At 49.9% G+C, this 18665-nt stretch overlaps 1 protein-coding gene across 2 annotated transcripts in view; it reads right to left on the bottom strand.

Annotated features, from left to right (window-relative positions):
* Positions 1 to 18665, bottom strand: part of CHST4 (carbohydrate sulfotransferase 4) — a 49505-nt gene that overhangs the window by 3713 nt on the left and 27127 nt on the right. The window lies entirely within an intron of this gene.

The raw sequence follows: 18665 nt of genomic DNA, 5'->3' as shown, positions 1-18665 counted from the left end.
TGTTTGTGAGCCTACACACTAGGAGAGAGTCAGATTGAATGCGATAGATGCCCAGCTAGCTCTGTTGTTTCTGTGCTGCTGTAAGTCCCTGCAGCATCTTGCTCCTAACCCTTCTCCAGAGAAAGGAAAGACATGTTTTTTTCTCTTTTCCTTATCAAGAAGGGGTTTATACAGCCCCTGAGAAGCCAAAGTATTTCCCTTGATGGGGACATGTCCATTTTTTCAGCCTTGTCCTGGATTGAATTTCCCAGCTGGTGGGAGAGAGAGAAGCCTGGAAAGCTCAGACAGCTGCATGGTGCAAAGCAGCTACATCACCGCTGGAGCTGGGAGGCTTCTAGCTACATCCTGGCTAGTGCCCCCTGATATGTTTAAAAATCAGAGTTCTGTTTTTAGTTATACCGACTTGATGGTTGTTATTGTTGCAATATGGCCTAGAGCTCCCAGTTGGGCTGTGTGAGCTAATGAAGGAAGGCATTGTAGACACAGAGAACAAGATGACAATCCCTGCCTTGAAGAGGTTACAATCCAAGTGGAAACTAAGAGACATCAGGCGGATGCATCAAACAGGTGAGGGAGCCCAGCTAACTATAACTGCAAAGAAATAACTACTTCTCACAGGCCTCTGGGAAACAGGGATCTAGCATTATTCTAAGTTTACAGATAGAGAAACTGCGGCATGGGGCTGACACATGATCTTCTCAGAGCCTCCTTTATGCACAGGTATCTGCACCATGGCTTCCTGACCCCCCCCCCCATCTTGTGCTCAAGCCCCTGGCACATGCTTCCACGTACAGCCTCACAGGCATGTCTGTAAAGTGCCCAAATGTCCCATTTTTAAACAGCTTGTCCCTGAAATTTGGAGCCTTAAAAGAGACCATCAGTTCCTGAGCTCCTGTCCTGCAGGGCTAAGGCAATTGAGGGATGCCATTTGCTCCAGGCCAAACTGTTGGCGGCAGCAGCACTTCCAAACAGAATCTGACACCAGCCACATGACTGACTGCCAAGGCCCAGCCAGGAGGAGCAGGGCTTGCCTGGCCTGTTCCCAGCGCAGGAGGCAAGGGATGAGGAGGGAACTAGCTCCCAGTGGCAAGGGGTCATGCTGCTGTGAATGGTTTATTGTGCCTCAGGGTCATGGGCAGGATCTGAGACTCACCAGTGACAGAAAATCATCTCCGGCTCTTGCCAGCTGCTTCCTTCATTTTAATGAGAAAGGACGTTGTAAAATATCAAACACCCTTTATGTGTAAACAAGGGTAGCTTAGGAATGGGGTCACCACCACTGCTGTCGCTTCTGCATAAAACTGAGCAACAGGGTCAGCTCCTGCCCAGCTCCCTGCCTGGAGTGACAAGTGTCACTCCTGCTGCTCGCTAGCCCTGAGATCAGTCCCTCACTCAACCCCCCCCATCCTGAGTGACAGAGGTCAGCCCGCAGCTGGCCCCCCCTACCCTGAGCAACAGTGGTACCCCTTCCGGCACACTGAGCAACAGGCTCATTCTCACTGGTAATCTGGCTCCTTTGCCAGCTGGCACACCCTACTGTACCTGCTGAGCTTACAGAGGAGCTGGTAGGGTCCCAGCACAGGTTTCCTCTCACCAGCTGATCTGGGGAGCTCTTTATAATCAGCTCCTACCTTGAAATGGCTGTCCTCGGGCACAGGCTGCCCAGCTGCTAGGCCAGGCTCTCCCAGGTGGCGCAGGGGCAGCCAATGAACCTGCTCAATTGAGAAGGACCTGGCACACCCAAAGCTGCACCCTAAAATGAGGCATTGTTTACATGAGAAAGGGGCACCCTAAGGGGTGACTTAAAACCAGTTTAGTTAAACCAGTGAACAGGGCTGTGTGGACACTTGTAGTTAAGTGTAAAGCAGGAGGACTCAACTCAAGAAGGAATCAACTTTAGCTAAATGGAACTGTGAGCATCCACACAGCCTTATGCACCCATTTAACCAAGTTGGTTCAAAAGTCACAGCAGAGGTTAAACTGGTGCAGCTTTCTTGTGTCGACAAGTCCTGCGAGTGACACACTTCCTTTCTGTTAGTGAGATAGTCAGTGTAAAAGCCTGCACAGGTCCCTCTTTCTGAGCCTTAGGCAGCGGCATATAAGACGTGATGAACGAGCTAGCACATCTTAGGACAGTGGTTTTCATACTGTGGGTCGCAACCCAGTACCGGGTTGCAGAATGTCAGGCACTGGGTCGCGGCAGCTCTGGTCAGCACCGCCGATGGGGCCGTTAAAAGTCCTGTCGGCGGTGCTGCCTGGCTAAGGCAGGCTAGTCCCTATCTGTTCTGACAGCGCGCTGCACCCCAGAAGCAGCCAGCAGCAGGTCCGGCTCCTGGACGAGGGGGCCACGGGGCTCCGCACACTGCCCCCGCCCCGAGCACCAGCTCCGCACTCCCATTGGCTGGTTCCAATGGGAGCTGGAGGAGGCAGTACCTGCGGGCAAGAGCTGCACGGAGCCACTTGCGCGCCTCCACCTAGGAGCTGGACCTGCTGCTGGCCACTTCTGGGGCACAGCGTAGTCCGAAGTGCCAGGACAGGCATGGTAGGAAGCCCACCTTAGCACCCACGCTGTGCCACTGACTGGGAGCCGCATGAGGTAAGCCCATGCCACAACCCCGCACCCCAATCCCCCCGATCCCTGACCCCACCCCAAAGCCTGCACCTCCAGCCCAGTGCCCTGACCCCCTCCCGCAGCCCAACCCTCTGCCCCAGCCCTGAGCCCCTCCAACACCCCAAACCCCTCACACCCAGCTCCATTGGTCACAGACGTCAACAATTTTCTTCAGCTGGGTCACCAGAAAAAGGGTTTGAGAACCATTGTCTTAGGAGACTGTACAGCCTCCGGAAACAGCCCCAGCATGCTCCACATGCTGACGCGTCCCAGTGGTTTGTGTTGGAGGAGGTTTGTCACCTATGTAAACATTCTTGCTGGATTCCTCTAGCACATAAGGGAGGTGAAGCTTCCAAAATGAGACATGAAAACCCAACTATCTCCCCACTCAACCAGATCTCTCAGTGTTTCTCCAGAAAAAAAAAAAGTCTCCTTGGGTCCCCTTCCATGTACCCCAGAGGTGACAGTTACTAGGTAGGCAATTCATACATGAGGTCAACCTAATTCTTATGGGAACAAGCATACTGATGAATCTACAAGCTGAATTGATATCAGAGAGGAGAAGGGAGTATGTTCTGCAGAGGCTGCCTCAATGTTGGCCAAAGATGTTTCGCGCCCTAGGCGAAACTTCCACCTTGCGCCCTCCCCCATCCCCGAGCCCCCACCCTGAGGCGCCCCCCCCGCTTTGAGGGACCCCCCCCGCCCCAGCTCACCCCTGCTCCGCCTCCTCCCCGAGCACGCCATCGCTGCTTCACTTCTCCCGCCTCCCAGGCTTGCGGCGCCAATCAGCTTAGGCGCTGCACACCTGGGTGGTGGGAGAAGTGAAGCAGCCACAGCGTGCTCGGGGAGGAGGCGGGGCAGGGATGAGCTGGGGCGGGGAGTTCCCCTGCGTGCCGCTCCCCCCTTACTTGCTGCAGGCGGCCCTCCCCACGCTCCCCTGCCCCAGCTCCCTCCGCCTAAATGCCAGCGGCGACCAGGGTGGCTGAAGATCCGGTCACCACGGTCACTGCCAAAGAAAATGCCGCCCCCCAAATCCTAGCGCCCTAGGTTGCCTAAATGGTTGCACTGGCCCTGCCTGCTGTGTAAGATTGGCCAGAGACATGCCCCAGGATAATTCCTGCAGATCTCTTCGAAGAATACCCAGTCTTGATTTAAAAATGCTCAGTGATGGGGAAACCGCCATGACCCTTGGTAAGTTATTCCAATGGTTAATTACCCTCACTGTTGGACAAAGAACGGGTATGGCTACGGGCTCTACTGACAGGTGCTTGCACCATTCAGCTCGCCAGCCAAGTTAGACTGACCATGTGCTTGGGCACTGCCCTAGAGCTTTCCCCTGCTTTCGAGCACCGACTCTAGCACTGGCTTGCTAGTGGGTTGAAGTGACCAGAGTTTGGAGGGCCCCAGTGGCACTGGTGAAAGTGTGCACTCCTGCATCCAGGCAAGGATTGGATTTTGCAGGAAACACAGTGAAGAGAGAATAATTTGTCCAAAGCTGGAAGGTACTGCCCACCTATCCGTGGCTTAAACACTGATTGACAGGCAAGTACATGAGCCCAGAGGCCCACTTGCCACTTCTCCGGAGGTGTAAATAACTCACAATACAGAGCTCTTTGCATCTTGCACATTTTTTCCTTTTTATATATTATGCAACTGTGTTTAGCACTGATCTCAGGGTATGGAGCTGCAAAGAGGCTGCATTTCCTCCCTTTGAGTTCCTTCTGGAACAGGACTCACCCCCATGATGTGATGAGCAATGTTCCTTCTACAGGAGCCAAGCTGGCACTGGGCCCCAATTACACTTCAACAAAAGTGTGTTGTTCTTGCCAAGTAACTGCTTTTCAGTTTCCAAGCCCAACTAAATAATAATCTGCCAATTGTCGTCCTCATGTCCATCAGAAGCGCAGTGTTCCTGCACAGCAGTCAGAGTGGGGAAGGGCCCTGGTTTAAGAGTCCGAGGGTTGTTCTTAACTTCCCATCACATTGTGGTTGGGCACTGAAGGCAACCACAGCACTTCTGTGCTCCTTACCTGCCTGGAGAGGCCTGCCACTTCCCACTCTTCTGAAGGACTTAGAATGCGCCTAAAATGCAAATTAAGATGTGATTCGCGTTTGGATAGGCCTATCCCTGCTATCTTGTCTCTAGCTAGCATGGGTAACAATGGTAGTGACGACATGACAGCACAGGCTTAAGCGTGGCTAGTAACCCAAATTCATACCCCGGGTACCCGACAGGCTTGTGCTGGGGCAGCTAGCCCATGCTAAAGGCCTTGCAGCTACAACTTCCCTAGTATGGTTACCGGTGTTAGCTAGAGGAACGTGAGCGTGGGTATGACTAGCCATGCTACTGTTACACCTTAGTTTGTGGTGTGGCTGTACCTGTGTGTGCTGGAGGCAGAGGGGGACTGAGAACGGAATCCAGGCTGCCTGCCTGCAGTACCATGTGCACTCAGATTTTGAACTAAAATAACCAAGTCAATATTTCTGCACTCAGCATCCTGGCAGTTCCAGACACAGCTCACAGGGTCCAGGCAGCCCCAGCTCCTGTCCCCGCTGCTTTCAGAACTGAAGGCATGCTCCAGATTGAGTCACTCAAACCCCTTAGTCAGACTGGGGAAAGGACCTGGCCCGCAGTCTCCTGGCATCTCCTTTTGTACCTGTCTTGATGCCCAATATTCCGTAAATTATTTTGATTTCTTTACCCCTTATTGGATTACAGACCTCCATCCCCCACAGCCCAGGCCTCTTTCCTGCTCTGGGCTCTTCTTACACTATAATTAGAAGGGCTGAGTATTACGATTGGGTGTCTAACGTTTTTAGTGCTGTAGAAACATTGTCTAATTGTTTGGGGTTCACAGTCCCGGCTGAGCCTCACACACACGGAGCATCATGCTGGCTTCCAAGCCTCACACATGCTGGATAATCCCAGTGATGACAGGTCTCATGTGCCATTATTTGTGATAATTTGTGGTATGTTAGTGCCCGGGGCCAATCGAGAACCCGTGTGCTCGGTGCTACACAGACACATCGCAAGAGGTTCTCCTGCCCCTTACAGGAACAGACTAAGCAGACAAGGCAGGCGTGAGGCAGGGACATGCAGAGCCAGGGGTTACACACAGCATGTTAGTGCCACCTTTTGGGAAGGGGGCTGGATTTTTAATTCTTTGGGTGGGTTTTTTGGGCAGTGAACAGCTAAAAGGGACCTGTTGTAACACTTGGGCCTAGCAGGCTTTCCTCAATTGTGAGCTCAGGAATTGGAAAGTAGGTGAAAGTTTATAAAATATTCCTCCAACAATAAAGGTTGATGGGAAAGGTGCCAAAGGGCTGGCTTGCATGTCAGCCCCTCACACAGCCTTAGCATGGATGCCTCACGCACCAGGCCTGATGGTCAGAGTGTAGGATTGCCAGCTTTGGTTGGATAAATTCCTGGAGGTTTCATCACATGACATTATCTTTAATTAAAGATTAATCTTTAATTCCTGAAGACTCCATGACAATCCTGGAGGTGGCAACCCTATCAGACAGCTGACCACAGGCTGCTCCCACTGCCTTCTGCTGGCAGGGTGGGCTCTCAGCACCTAGCAGCCAGGGACCCCAGACATGTACTGTGTTCATCCAGAAATCTGTTAGATTATTTCCAAATGGTTTAGTCTGACCTTCCCCACTCAAACCATTGTGACAAAGTTCCTCCTCTACCTTGGTGGGTCCTGCGCTTACTGGCAGATTTGCTCACCTCAGTGATCTTCCCCACAGTCTGGGTCAACGCCTCCTGTGTCTGATCAGGACTTGGGAGGTTTGGGGGGAACCCAGGCCCGCCCTCTACTCCGGGTTCCAGCCCAGGGCCCTGTGGATTGCAGCTGTCTAGAGTGCCTCCTAGAACAGCTGCATGACAGCTACACCTCCCTGGGCTACTTCCCCATGGCCTCCTCCAAACACCTTCTGTATCCTCACCACAGGACCTTCCTCCTGGTGTCTGATAACGCTTGTACTCCTCAGTCCTCCAGCAGCACGTCCTCTCCCTCTCAGCTCCTTGTGCCTCTTGCTCCCAGCTCCGCGCACACACTTCCTCTCCTCTGGCTCCTCCTCACCTGACTGGAGTGAGCTCCTTTTTAAACCCAGGTGCCCTGATTAGCTGCCTTGATTGGCTGCAGGGGATCTAATCAGCCTGGCTGCCTGAATTGGTTCTAGCAGGTTCCTGATTACTCTAGTGCAGCCCCTGCTCTGGTCACTCAGGGAACAGAAAACTGCTCACCCAGTGACCAGTATATTTGCCCTCGACCAGACTCCTGGACCCCACTGGCCTGGGTCTGTCACACCATCCATAAATTCAGCCAAGTTAAATTGTGGAGGCTCCTCATGTCTTCTTGCCTGGCGACAATAGCCCATGCGGCCAGCTCACAGCATCACCCTCTTCGCTCTGAGCTGGTTCCTGGTGCTGGCACCTCCTCCCCACACACACACACAGCCGGTTACCCGTTCCCGTCACTCCCCAGTGAGCAACCTGGCTGCACCACTCACCTGCGGGCAGCACAAGGCCCTGCTGCAGCCAGTTTGGGTGACACTAGCAACCGCCACTCTGTGACCAAACTGGTTACGGCGATTTTATCACAACACTAGTGATTTGGGGGTGGTTTTCTATCTGTCTTACGAAAATGTGATGAAAGGCGCCAGCGCACAAATGTCCCCTTATTAAAAGTGGCCACCATCTCCTATTACCGTCAATGGGCCTGCAACCAAGGAGATGCTGCCGTTTACCTGCAGTCTGTCTGCACGTGGGAGTGAGGCTGCCCTTGAGAAGTTGAGACACAAGGTGGGGGAGAAAATAGCTTTGACTGGACCAACTTCTGTTGGGGAGCAAGACAAGTGTTTGTGCATGCTTGGAGCTCTTCCTAGGTCTGGGAAAGGTTCTCAGTGTGTCACAGCTAAATACCAGGTGGATCAGATTGTTTAGCATTAGTTAACACATATTTCTGGGTACCAGTCAAGGTGCCACCCCTCCAGTCATTCGAGAGTGCATGAACTAACTCACACAGGACAATGATAAAAGATAAAAACACGCCATCTCCTGTGGGTGACACTTCTCACAAAGCAATCACTCTACGTCTGACCTAGCAGCCTTGTCCTCAAAGGAAACCTTCAAGACACTGTCAAAAGATGAGCCTGGGAACTTAAATTCATAACTTTGCTAGACACTAAAAATCCTGGACTGAACAAAGACACTGGATTTATGGCTTATGACAACAATCTGTAACTCATAAACAACCCCTCCCAGCGGCCTTACCCCCCACCCGCCCCCTTCACCTTTAATGGTCCCTTGAACTATGGGTTAACTATTTGTGTGAAGCAATCTGTTCAACCTGGTAGTGAGCTGTGAGGCCAAGTACATTTCCCAGACCTGAAGAAGAGCTCCACGTAAGCGCGAAAGCTTCTCTCTCTCACTCACAGAAGTTGGTCCAATCAAATAAATTACCTCACCCACCTTGTCTCTCTAATAGCCTGGCACTGACACGGCTAAACCAACACTTACTAAAGTTGGCTGCCACCTGCCACTGCATTCACTGAAGATGAAGCCATGTCCACAGGCAAGAGGGCAGCCACACTATGGTTCAGGGGGCTGGACAGAGCACCTTGACTGTGAGAAGTGTCAGGATCCATTTACACAACAAAGAAAAACCTGTGGCTGGCCCATGCCAGCCGACTCTTGGGCTGTGGGGCTGTTTCATTGCTGTGTATAATTCCAGGCTCAGGCTCCAGCCCAAGCCCTGGGACCCTCAGAGCCTGGACTCCAGCCCAAGGCCGGAAATCTCCACAGCAATGAAACAGCCCCGCAGCCTGAGCCCAAGTCAGCTTTTTCTTTGCTGTGTAGACCAGTGGTTCTCAAACTTTTGTATTGGTGGCCCCATTCACAAAGCAAACCTCTGTGTGCAACCCCCCTTTAAAATTAAAAACACTTCTTTACATATTAACAACAAGGAGTCCAGTAGCACCTTAACGACTAACAGATTTATTTGGGCGTAAGCTTTCGTAGGTAAAAAACCCACTTCTTCAGATGCATGGAATGAAAATTACAGATGCAGGCATTATTATACTGACACATGAAGAGAAGTGGAAATCCATCAACCTCATCAAAAAACTCACACAGATAAAGACAGACATCATCTTCCTCTCCAAGTGCAAACAGATGGCCATCATACCAAATGGACTAAAGATAAAAAATCCATTGCAATCGACATACTACACTGACTATGATGAGAGATTGTGCCACACACTCTCAAAGAAACTGAGGAACTACCTCTGTGACATTAGCATGCCAGCTGTTCTCACAGACAACAGATTAAAAAACACAGAGGATTTTCCTCTGGGCAAAAACCTTCGTTACACAAAAGAAAAACCCAATTTAATTCCGCCTCTTATGCAAAATGAAGTCACAAAAGGAAATAAACATAAGCTAATTTATTCCTTCTCTAATACTCACTACCCTGGTTGATTCCTGGATCTTTTCACTCCGGCACAGAACTTAATGAACTTTAATTAAAAGTCTTTTCTTTAAAACCTGATTAATTTTTCCTTGTTTTAAGATCCAAGGGGTTTGGATCAGTGTTCACCAGGAAATTGGTAGAGAAGTCTCTCAAGGCTACCCAGGGAAGGGTTATTGGGAGGGAGATATTTTGGGGGGAAGACAGAGTTCCCAAATGACTTATAAATGGTTGTTTAAACGATTTGGTGGTGGCAGCATACTGATCTAAGCTGGTAATTAAGCTTAGGGGTTCTCATGCAGGCCCCCATATCTGTACCCTAAAGTTCAGAGTGGGGGTGAAACCTATGGCATGGTGGTAGCAGTGGGATTCAGTTGAACCAAAAGCCAGTAAGATTTTTTTCTCTCTCCTTTTGGGCTGCTTGGGAAGCAGTGAAGAGAGATAAGATCTATATCTCTCTTTGCCTGAAGGCAGAGGTGTTAAGTTTTTCAACAAAGGTTTTTGTTGAAAAAGGTTTCAAGCTGTGATAGCTAGCAGATAATTAACATTTTGCAAAAGAAGTCACAAAACTGTTTTTTCTTGTTTCTTACTCTGGGGGGGGGGGGGGGAGATGACAGAAAGGAACACACAAAAGAAGCTAGAACTGACCAGATTTGAGGCAGAAGAAAAAGCAAAAGAACACAATAGACAGATGGCCAGATTTGAGGCTGAAGAAAAAGCAAAAAGGGAGGCAGAGGCAACTGCCCACAAAAGAGCTTTGGAAATTGAAAAGGCAAGGGTTGAAGCAGAAAGGGCCAAGGAAGAGGCTGACCACCAGAGGGCTATGGAGATCCAGAGGGAGTCCCAGGAGCATGCACTGGAGTTAGCAAGGATTCAGCAGAATACACCAAACAGTCCTAACAATCCTCCATGGATGGGAGCGATTATGTCCACAGTATGATGAATCCAGTGATACTGCTGAATATTTCCTCACTTTTGAGAGACTGTGCACCCTGCATACCATTCCTGAAGAACAAAAGATGACCACATTGGTAGCAAAATTGACTGGAAGAGCTCTGGATGTATTCAACAAAATGCCTATTGGGGAGGCTTCTGACTAAGGTAAATTTAAAGATTTGGTTTTGAAACAATTTCAAGTTACACCTGACACTTACAGAGTCAAATTTAGAACCCTTCATAGAGGGTCTGGACTAAGTAATATGGCTTATGTACACCAAATAAAGGCTCTGATGGAGAAATGGGCCGACAGCAGGGGTGTAACTAGCTTTTAAAAAATGGTTGATTTAATGACTCAGGAACAATTCCTGAATATGACCAAGGATAATATAAACAATTTTCACCCCACCACCAACCTCAGCCTGGACCAGTCCACACAAGAGATCCACTTCCTGGACACTACAGTGGAAATAAGTGATGGTCACATAAACACCACCCTATACCGGAAACCTACTGACTGCTGTACTTACCTACATGCCTCCAGCTTCCATCCAGAACACATCACACAATCCATTGTCTACAGCCAAGCCCTAGGATACAACCAAATTTGCTCCATTCCCTCAGACAGAGACAAATACCTACAAGACCTTTATCAAGCATTCTTAAAACTACAATACCCACCTGGGGAAGTGAGGAAACAGATTGACAGAGCGAGACAGGTACCCAGAAGTCACCTATTACAGGACAGGCCCAACAAGGAAAATAACAGAACACCACTGGCCATCACATACAGCCCCCAGCTAAAACCTCTCCAGCACATCATCAACCTATCCTGGAAAACAATCCCTCACTCTCACAGACCTTGGGGAGGCAAGCCAGTCCTCACTTACAGACAGCCCCCCAACCTGAAGCAAATACTCACCAGCAACTACACACCACACAACAAAAACACCAACCTACGAACCAATCCCTGTAACAAACTTCAGTGTCTACTCTGTCCCCACATTTACTCTAGCGCCACCATCAGAGGACTCAACCACATCAGCCACACCATCAGGGGCTCATTCACCTGCACATCTACTAATGTGATATATGCCATCAGGTGCCAGCAATGCCCCTCTGCCAAACCGGACAGTCTCTACATAAAAGAATAAATGGACACAAATCAGACATCGTGAATGGTAACATACAAAAGCCAGTAGGAGAACACTTCAGTCTCCAAAAAGAACAGGAGTACTTGTCGCACCTTAGGGTATGTCTACACTACCAGATTAGTTCGATTTAAGTTAATTCGACTTTTTGAAATCGACCTTACAAAGTCGAATTTGTGTGTCCACACTAAGGACACCAATTCGACTGTGTGAGTCCACAGTAACGGAGCAAGCGTCGACATTGGAAGCGGTGCACTGTGGGAAGCTATCCCACAGTTCCCGCACTCCCCGCTGCCCATTGGAATTCTGGGATTTCCCCCCAATGCATGCTGGGGGGGGGGGGAAACTGTGTTGAGGGTGGTCTTGGGTAACTGTCAGAATTCAACCGTCCCTCCCGCCGGCGGGAAATCAGTTCGCGCACTTTTTCTGTCAGTGACAGCGCGGACGCCACAACACTGCAGTGCGACCATGGAGCCCGCTGCAATCATCGCTGCACTTATGGCCGTTGTCAACTCCTCGCACCTTATCGTCCACCTCTTCCACAGTCAGATGCTGAGAAATCGGGCGAGGAGGCAACGGCAGCGCGGTGAGGACAGGAAGTCACAGAGTGGCACAGACCTCTCACAAAGCACGGTACGCCGCGCCGTGGAGATCATGGTGGCAATGGTCATGGTCATGCTGTGGAACGGCGATTCTGGGCCCAGGACACAAGCATGGACTGGTGGGACCGCATAGTGCTGCAGGTCTGGGATGAATCACAGTGGCTGCGAAACTTCCGCATGCGTAAGGGCACTTTCCTTGAACTATGTGACTTGCTGTCCCCTGCCCTGAAGCGCAAGGACACCAGGATGCGCGCAGCCCTCACTGTGCAGAAGCGAGTGGCCATAGCCCTGTGGAAACTTGCAACGCCAGACAGCTACCGGTCAGTAGGGAACCACTTTGGCGTGGGCAAATCTACCGTGGGGGTTGCTGTGATGCAAGTAGCCCACGCAATCGTGGAGATCCTGCTCTCAAAGGTAGTGACCCTGGGAAACGTCCAGGTCGTCATAGCTGGCTTCACCGCGATGGGATTCCCAAACTGCGGTGGGGCTATAGATGGGACTCACATCCCTATCCTGGGACTGGCCCACCAGGCCAGCCAGTATATTAACAGAAAGGGCTACTTTTCAATGGTGCTGCAAGCACTGGTGGACCATAGGGGACGCTTTACCAACATCAACATCGGGTGGCCGGGCAAGGTTCATGACGCACGTGTGTTCAGGAACTCTGGTCTGTTTAGACGCCTGCAGGAAGGTAGTTTCTTCCCGGACTACAAAATAAATGTTGGGGATGTGCAGATGCCTACAGTGATCCTCGGGGACCCAGCCTACCCGCTAATGCCCTGGCTCATGAAGCCCTATACTGGCGCCTTGGACAGTGACAAGGAGCTCTTCAACTACCGGCTGAGCAAGTGCAGAATGGTGGTGCAGTGTGCTTTTGGACGTCTCAAGGGGAGATGGAGGAGCTTACTGACTCGCTCGGATCTCAGCGAAACCAATATCCCCATTGTTATTGCAGCTTGCTGTGTGCTCCACAATCTCTGTGAGAGCAAGGGGGAGACCTTTATGGCGGGATGGGAGGTTGAGGCAAATCGCCTGGCTGCTGATTATGCTCAGCCAGACACCCGTGCAATTAGAAGAGCCCAGCGGGAAGCGGTGTGCATCCAGGAGGCTTTGAAAGCTAGGTTCCTCAGCGAGCAGCGTGACCTGTGACTGTTCAGTTTCTTTACAGAGAAGCTGAACCTGCCCCTGTTTCACTTACTGTTGACTTTTTTCTGCGGTTACATACCCCGTTCACCACGTTTCCCCCCTTCCAACACCTGTGTAAAAATAAAGTTAACGGAGCATTGTTAATTAACAACCTTTTCTTTACTAATGACTTCGCGTTAAAGGGTTGAAACAGGGACGCAGACTGTGGTGGGTAGGGTGTGCAGTGATGTAGAGACCACTTCTAAACTCCAGGAATGATAGGCTACTGCTCCTACAGCGGTCTCTGGGGGGAGGACGGTTACAGGTGGGTGTGCAGGAAGGGGTGAGAGGTGCAGGGTTTGGGACGGAGTTTGGGTGCAGGCTCTGGGCTGGGGGTGGGGGTGTAGGAAGGGGTGAGGGGTGTGTGGGAAGGGGGAGGAGGTATAGGGGGATGAGGGCTCTGGCTGGGGCTGAGGGTTTGGGGCATTGTAGAGGCTCAGGGCTACGGTAGAAGGGCAGGGTAAGGGCAGCCTGCCCTGCCATTTGTGGATGGCAGGCGCTAGGACCCTGGGGCAGCAGACAGCATTTCTGCGGGTAGCCACTCTACTGTCAGGCAGGGACACAGTGCGGCCGGGGGCGGGGAGACGACACGCCGGGGGAGGGGTGGCAGGTGGGGGCTGGGACCTGCTCCAGGCAGGGAATTGGCGGGGCGGGGGGAGACCTGCGGGGGCCAGGGCCCGATCCAGGCAGGGCCGGGGGAGAGACCCACCTCCAAATATACCTTGAGCAGGGCACCTGCCGCCTATGAACAGAACATTAAAAACACCTCACAGCCTGACCAGGGTGCCTAGTGACTGCACTCTGTGTGTGACCTGCTGTTGATCCTGCCTCCATGTCTGTACCCTGGTAATGCTGAATGTCCTATGCAATTACAAACCCCCCCCCCCCGCCCCTTCACACAAAGTCTTCTGCAAAGAAACATGACGGAAACAGTAATTAACAGCAAACTACTTTTAATACTCAACAACACAGTTGGGGGATGAAACTGGAATTTGGGCTTGGGTGAGCCAGAAAGGGAAGGACTTTTCAAAATTTATGGACTGAGAGCTTTTGGGTAATTGAGCACTCTGCTGGGGCGCAGTGACAGTTTTCACGGCCCCTGGCGCCCCTCCTTCTTGTTATTTTGGGTGAGGGGGGTATTGGACTTTGTGGCGGGGGAGGGCGGTTGCAGATACACTGCAGGGGGGCTCTGTCCTCCTGCCTGCGGTCCTGCAGAACATCGACAAGGCACCTGAGCATGTCCATTTGCTCCCTCATTAGTCCAAGCAGCGTTTGAGTCGCCTGCTGGTCCTCCAGACGCCATCTGTCCTCCCGTTCGCTGTGTGAGCGCTGCTGCTGAGTGAGGTTCTCCCTCCACTGGCTCTGCTGGTTCGCCTCGGCTCGGGAGCAGCCCATAAATTCAGCAAACATCTCGTTGCAGCTGTGTGATGGGAAAAAGGGAGTGAATTCCTTACAAAGATACATTTTTTCAAAAAAGAAACATAGTCTACTCAGTGTCTGTGAACAAGACCATGCACAGCACCTATCTCATGCGAACTCACTCAGGGAAAGTTCGATTTTTCTGAATTCACTTTCATTGCCTGGGGTATTGCACTGCAGATCAGACAAGCGGGGCAGGAAAGCAGAATCCGTGGCGCAGCCAGGCATGGTAAGCCAAAGACTTTTGGCTGCTTAAAAGTGAATGGATAGCTCTGTCCTTTTGCTGCAGGCAATCCTGAAAGCATAAACTCTGCCCCTGTTCCACCCCCTCGCGGCTGTTCCCTGGGAAAGATCCCTGTATGCTGCCACTCTGTAGCCTCCACCACGTGGCTGTAAAGTGACGCTTCTTGTTATGCAAAGGAACAGTGAAGCACTACCAATACTAATAGTACACAAATTACTCTAATTAAATGCAGGAGTCTACGCGCGAGATCACCCTTAGGAGGGTCTCAGAGACAGATAGAGAGCGCATGCTGCATGAAAGCCAGCACAAACCAGGGGCCTATGCTGCCATGCTCATGGAGGCAATGGTCCCAGAGTACCAGATGATAGCCTGGCGCGGAAAAGTGTCCTACCACGGAGCACCCAATAAGCCAGCTCTCCCCAGGAACCTCCTGCGGAGGCTTTTCGATTACCTCCAGGACAGCTTCCTGGAGCTCTCCGAAGAAGATGCCTGTTCCGTCCCCCTATATATAGACCTTCTTTTCGCCTAGTTTATATTCCTGTTCTGTTAAAAAATAAATGTTAATATGTTTAAAGCACTTACCGACTGATCCTTCTCCTGATTCAGGGTCCGTGGTAACGGCTGGGGAGGGTTGGTAGGGGATCTCAGTGAGATGAAGACATCGGCGATCACATCCAAGACTTCCTGGTCAGTCCATGCTGGGGCCCTCTTTCTACTCTGAGATTCCCTGGACTCCTCTGCTGGAGAGCTCTGCATCGTTGCCAGTGCTGCTGAGCTCGCCACAACGTCCACACAGGAAATGAGATTCAAAGTGGCCAGACAGGAAAAGGAATTCAAATTTTCCCGGGGCATTTCCTGTGTGGCTGGTCAGAGCATCCAAGCTCGGACTGCTGTCCAGAGCGTCAACAGAGTGGTGCACTGTGGGATAGCTCCCGGAGCTACTAAGGTCGATTGCCGTCCACACATAGCCTAATTCGACATAGCCATGTCGAATTTAGCGCTACTCCCCTCGTCGGGGAGGAGTACAGAATTCGAACTAAAGAGCCCTCTATGTCGAATTAAATGGCTTCCTGGTGTGGACGGGTGCACGGTTAATTCGAATTAACGCTGCTAAATTCGAATTAAAGTCCTAGTGTAGACCAGGCCTTAGAGACTAACAAATTTATTTCAGCATAAGCTTTCGTGGGCTACAGCTCACTTCTTCGGATGCATAGAATGGAACATACAGACAGGAGATATTTATACATACAGAGAACATGAAAAGGTGGAAGTACAAGTACTCCTGTTCTTTTTGCAGATACAGACTAACACAGCTGCTACTCTGAAACTTCAATCTCCCTGGACATTCTATAACAAATTTAAAAGTAGCCATATTTGAACAAAAAATCTTCAAAAACAGACTTCAAAGAGAAACAGCAGAACTAAAATTCATTTGCAAATTTAACACCATTAATTTGGGCTTGAATAGGGACTGGGAGTGGCTGGCTCATGACAAAAGCAACTTTCCCTCTCCTGGCATTGACATCTCCTCATCAATTATTGGGTGTGGACTACATCCACCCTGATTTAATTGGCCTGTCAACGTCTGTTAGTCTATAAGGTGCCACAAGACTCTTTGCTGCTTTAACACTTGTGAGGTAACTTCCTTCTCTTCATGTGTCAGTATATGATGCCTACATCTGTAATTTTCACTCCATGCACCTGAAGAAGTGAGTTTTTTTACCCACAAAAGCTTATGCCCAAATAAATCTGTTAGTCTTTAAGGTGCCACTGGACTCCTCGTTGTTTTTGTGGATACAGACTAACACGGCTACCCCCTGATTCTTTACATATTTAACACCATTATAAATGTTGGAGGCAAAGTAGCATTTGAAGTGGAGGCTGACAGCCCACGACCCCCCACATAATCTCATGACTGCCTGAGGGGTCCTGACCCCCAGTTTGAGAACCCCTGGTGTAGACAGACCCTCAGAGACCCTGTGACAGGTGGGTGGGGAGTGTAAGGGGCGCAGGAGACAGATTGAAGGGTTGCAGGGGAATGAGGTGCAGGAGGGAGGAGAGTATGTGGAGGATGGAACAGTGGATGCAGCAGCGAGAGGAGGTCTGGAGCAGCAGGAGGCAAGACACGGTGGTGGGGAAGTGTAAGGGGGGTCCAGAGCAGGGGGAGAAGCGGGGTGTGGGGGAGCGCTGCCCAGTCTTGGACAGAGAAGTGAGGGGATGGGGAAGACAGGGAAATGTTGCTTCTTGCAAAAGGCTAAACCAATCCCATATTGTTTTTACTATGACATCACTTATATGAATGAGCTTGATAGAAGTTTAAAGTTCTGTAATATGTAACTCATCAACCTTAACTGACGACACCAAGCCACTTTCAGAGCTATTCACTGGCTTACTAATCTGGACTTGGTTATTTGAATGCTGCTGATCAACTCTCTTACCGTACAAAAGAAAATTATTAACCCTTAAAAGTGTTACATACATTAATCATGATACATTAAGTAGATCAGTGATCCTCAAATTATTTATCATTCAGTCCTTCTTTTATCAAAGGAAATAAACCAGAAATGGAGAGAGTCAAGTAATAAGAATGGCTAGACTGGGTCAGACCAATGGTCCAGCTAGCCCAGTAGCCTGTCTTCCAACAGTGGCCAATGCCAGGTGCTTCAGAGGGAATTAATAGAACAGGGCAATTAGCAAGTGATCCATCCCCTGTTGTCCAGTCCCAGCTTCTGGCAATCAGAGGTTTAGCAACACCCAGAGCATGGGGTTACATCCCTGGCCATCTTGGCTAATAGCTATTGATGGACCTATCCTCCACGAACTTAGATAATTCATTTTTTAACCCAGTTATACTTTCAGCTTTCACAACATCCCCTGGCAATGAGCTCCACAGCTTGACTGTGTGTTGTGTGAAGAAGTACTTTGTTTTGAACCTACTGCATAGTAATTTCATTAGGTGAGCCCTGGTTCTTGTGTTACGTGAAGGGGTCAATAACCCTTCCCTATTCATTTCTCCACACCAGTCATGATTTTACAGATCTCTATCATATTCCCCCTTAGTCATCTCTTTTCTAAACTGAACAGTACCAGCCTTTTTAATCTCTCCTTATATGGAAGCTGTTCCATACCCTTAAATCATTTTTGTTGCCCTTCTCTGTATCTTTTGCACTTCTAATATCTTTTTTGTTAAGAACATAAGAACGGCCGTACCGGGTCAGACCAAAGGTCCATCTAGCCCAGTACCTGTCTACCGACAGTGGCCAATGCCAGGTGCCCCAGAGGGAGTGAACCTAACAGGCAATGATCAAGTGATCTCTCTCCTGCCATCCATCTCCATCCTCTGACGAACAGAGGCTAGGGACACCATTCTTACCCATCCTGGCTAATAGCCATTTATGGACTTAGCCACCATGAATTTATCCAGTTCCCTTTTATACATTGTTATAGTCCTAGCCTTCACAACCTCCTCAGGTAAGGAGTTCCACAAGTTGACTGTGCGCTGCGTGAAGAACTTCCTTTTATTTGTTTTAAACCTGCTGTCTATTAATTTCACTTGGTGACCCCTAGTTCTTGTATTATGGGAATAAGTAAATAACTTTTCCTTATCCACTTTCTCAACATCACTCATGATTTTATATACCTCTATCATATCCCCCCTTAGTCTTCTCTTTTCCAAGCTGAAGAATCCTAGCCTCTTTAATCTTTCCTCGTATGGGACCCTCTCTAAATCCCTAATCATTTTAGTTGCCCTTTTCTGAACCTTTTCTAGTGGTAGAATATCTTTTTTGAGGTGAGGAGACCACATCTGTACACAGTATTCGAGATGTGGGCGTACCATGGATTTATATAAGGGCAATAATATATTCTCAGTTTTATTCTCTATCCCCTTTTTAATGATTCCTAACATCCTGTTTGCTTTTTTGACCGCCTCTGCACACTGCATGGACATCTTCAGAGAACTATCCATGATGACTTCAAGATCTTTTTTCCTGACTCGTTGTAGCTAAATTAGCCCCCATCATATTGTATGTATAGTTGGGG

The sequence above is a fragment of the Mauremys mutica genome, chromosome 14 (genome assembly GCF_020497125.1).
Source record: "Mauremys mutica isolate MM-2020 ecotype Southern chromosome 14, ASM2049712v1, whole genome shotgun sequence".
Taxonomy (NCBI): Eukaryota; Metazoa; Chordata; order Testudines; family Geoemydidae; genus Mauremys; species Mauremys mutica.
The sequence above is the reverse complement of the archived record's forward strand: the minus strand, read 5'-3'. Positions and strand labels throughout refer to the sequence as shown.